Genomic DNA, 3,428 nt, shown 5'->3' on the forward strand with positions numbered 1-3,428 from the left:
AAAAAAAAAAAATCACCTAATTACATTGTTGCTGGGTTCATCAAAAGAACTTTCTCTTGAATACTTAATAGAAAATGGACATGCTAAGTGGAGTACAACAGTTATTCACCTAGTTATTATTACAAATAATCCTCGTCACAGTGACCCTTCCAAACATTTTCTCCAACAAGCAAAAAAAAAAAAAAAAAAAAAAAAAAAAAAAAAAAAAAACACCACCAAAGACAAAATGAAACTGTAGAGCAACTTACAACTAATTTTACATGTACCGGGAATCGTGAAAGCCAGAAAGCCCAGTGTGTAAAAGTTTATAAGCAATGATACACTCCACGTGAGACACAGAAATAATACCTCCTGACCTTCCAGACTTGAGACAAATAAAACATCAATGCCACTGTCACCAGCAAGAAAAGAAAGAGTTGAGGGTTTGCAGAGTGTTTAAAACGAGCCTCCTCTGTCTGGCAATTCACCCTAGAGTTCAATATACTCACTCTGCGGTCTCAGTCCAGGGTTTCTGGTGTTTGCGAGCGGTCTGTGAAATGTACAGATGGAAGTAATCTAGGGCTTACTTCGAATCCTGAGGATGGCTGCTTTTATTGCCCTGATTTCCTTCGGTGCCAAAGACGTCGTGGCAGTCCGGAGTTACCGCACGTTGATTGCGACTGCTGTCAACATTTTATTACTCTCTGCTTTCCGGGTCTTCTGATAGCTCATTGGAACGTTCTAGATAGCCCAGCTCAGTATAGGTGTCAATCCTGTTTCTTTTCCCCCCTCCCAGGAAAGGTTCCGGCTTTCCTTACACAGCTCAGAGATTTAAAGTTGCTCTTTTCCGAAGTGCATGCAAATAAATCCTAAAGTAATTGGTTTCTACCTTCAGACAGTTGCTTGGGCAGTGTTGCTTTTCCCACACACTCCCGGAGTGGTGAGCGGCTTGTCTGGACAAGTATGATAACGCTTGGCCAGGAGATGAAAAACCCACACTGAAGTCATTAAGGACCTGTAGGACTGGGCCCTGAATCCGCTTGGCACAGACCCCAGGCCCCACCACCCCGGCCTGGAAAGCGGGACCGTGTAGACCAGTTCATCGGGCCTTTCCAGGACCTGAGCCACCTATGTTTTACAGAACAAAACAGCACTTCAACTTGGTTACCAGACCAAAAGGAAAGGCCCCATTTTTCTCTCTCACTACCGACCCACAGCAGAAATCACTAAGGAGGGAAGGAGGGAAGGACCAGGGTGACTGACCTGAAATTCTGGTTTTCCCCAGAACTATTCCATTGTCACTGCCTCTCACTAGTTCTCTAGCTTCATCAGTAAACTACTTAATTACCTATCTAGAGCTTTGACCTAAGCTCTAGAAAGCCCTTTATACCATATGTGTATGCTTGAAAGAACTGTTTGACACCTACACCCCAAATCACACGTTCAAATCACGACAGAGCAAGAGCTTTGGGTTTTCCCCTGCTCGTTCATTGCCAACACAATTTATAAGTCCATTAATTTTTCTATAGACCTGAATTCATTTGCTTTTGCCTTTTAGTATAAGTCATAAACATTCCACGTCTGAATTCAAGGGACAAAGAAGCCATCATAGCTTAAATAAATATTCCATCCAAGACACGGGGGGCCTGGCTGGAATATCCAATGGGGATATTTCTCCTGTTGTATTTTCCTTATGATTCAAGAACAAAGGTGTAGCCATATTCATCTTTTAACTTTCTATTAAGGAAATTTCACTAACGAGCACTGTGGGACATGCTGGGCTGCAGCTTGCAGGCAGAGCACTTTATGAGTGCTCTGTGATATGTGAGTCTTTAGGTTCCATTGCTGGCCCTGAAGAAAGCACACCAGTGGATAGCTAGTAAGTTACTACAAACAGAGATCATACATAGCAAGCCTAAATGTTTTCCTTGGAGATGAAGAAGGTAGAAAAAAATCATTTCAGGAACACTAAGAAAATGGATATATTTGGCGGAAACTATGAGAAACCCACCAGAAATGTGAGCTGGAAAAATTACTCATGGGCACATGGGATGCTTTGAAAGAAGGGAGTATCATCAGGGGCGGAGCTTCTGTATCGTACAGCACAAGCAGACAGACAGACAGAAGGACTATGCAGAGAGAGCCCTCCTGAGAGCCGCTCTGCCACTTACTCTGGTCTCTCTCTCGGCCATGCCCCATCTCCTGGGACCAGCCACTAGCAGCCCCTCCTCCATATCTTTCTTATGTCCATCTCACATCAAGATGTTAGAGCTTCGAAACCCTCTGCTGCTTCAACAGTCCTTGTCTTTCGGCTGCTTTCATTTTATATAAAGGTAGCCACGGCAGACTTGATCCTCTCCTTCTTCACCCTCTAAGAGCTGGTGTTACAGGTAGGAGCCACCACACTTGGTTAAATTTTTTTTTTTTTTTAGTTTTTCAAAAGGTTTCTCTGTGTAGCCCTGGGTGTCCTGAAACTTGCTCTGTAGACCAGACTGGCCTCAGATTCACGGAGATCCCTCTCTCTCCTCCCTCTCCCTCTGTCTCTCCCTCTGCCTCCGCCTCTGCCTCCCAAGTGCTGGGATTAAAGGCATGTGCCACCAGCAGCAGCTCTATTTTTTAAGATATATTTACTTTCATTTAGGGGGTATGAATGTATGGATGGATACTGTATGCCTGTCTGGTACCCTCAAAGGCCAGAAGGCAACATACTCTGGAACAGGAGTTACAGGCCACTTTAGAGCCACCCTCTGGGTGCTGGGGACTGAACCCTAGTCATCTCCACAAGATCAATGAGTGCTCTTAGCCACCAACTGATCCATCTCTCCATCCCTAATAAGATCAACCACGTAGGCTCAAAACGCGACATCTTATTCTGCCAAGTCCTATAATCTATCTCTCTCAGACAGTTCTTACAGCCAGCCCCTGAGAAATCGTGTCCCATCTTCCTTCTCCCGACACTGACCACAGGGTGTGTCTGTGGTTGGCTCAGTCTGACTTGCTTCTCAAGACCAAGCTATTCTCAGGCCGGAGGCCTTTAACCTGCACCAATTCTGCCCTGGGGTCCTACACCAAGTAGTACTGGCTGTTCCTTATTCCCTAACGCCTGAACTTTAATCAAAAGGCTGCCATTCCCTAATTCCAGCCTTCATTCAACCCTCAAATAACAGGGCTTCGCCGCGGAGCCTTGTTCCCAAGCTCCTGTTTTGGTAACTGCCCAGTAAACCCAGCTCCTCCTCAGCCTGGGACTCTGGCCAAATTCCTAACTTGGAATCAAAAGATTCTTCTCCAATCTCCAGCTTGCTGTTAGAATCTGCTACCTCCCCACTCCAACCCCATCACCCTCACATTCACACTTAACTAGCTGTCTAAGGTCTAGAGATGGGCCATATCTGCTCGAAGCTGCTGGCCAGCTCTCAATGAAACCTAAACTTCCATCAGGCCAGAACCAC

At 45.4% G+C, this 3,428-nt stretch overlaps 1 protein-coding gene across 3 annotated transcripts in view; it reads right to left on the bottom strand.

Annotated features, from left to right (window-relative positions):
* Stox2 (storkhead box 2) overlaps positions 1-3,428 on the bottom strand; it is a 251,385-nt gene that overhangs the window by 185,128 nt on the left and 62,829 nt on the right. Inside the window, exon 1 of one of the 3 annotated variants that reach the window (XM_031339750.1) lies at positions 489-821. The exons of the other annotated variants lie outside the window; for them this stretch is intronic. The gene's annotated coding sequence lies outside the window, so the exon portion shown is untranslated. Of the gene's footprint in view, positions 1-488; positions 822-3,428 lie in introns of those variants that run through there. 3 annotated transcript variants of the gene reach the window in all.

This window comes from Mastomys coucha, unplaced genomic scaffold (assembly GCF_008632895.1).
Source record: "Mastomys coucha isolate ucsf_1 unplaced genomic scaffold, UCSF_Mcou_1 pScaffold22, whole genome shotgun sequence".
NCBI classification, from domain to species: Eukaryota; Metazoa; Chordata; class Mammalia; order Rodentia; family Muridae; genus Mastomys; species Mastomys coucha.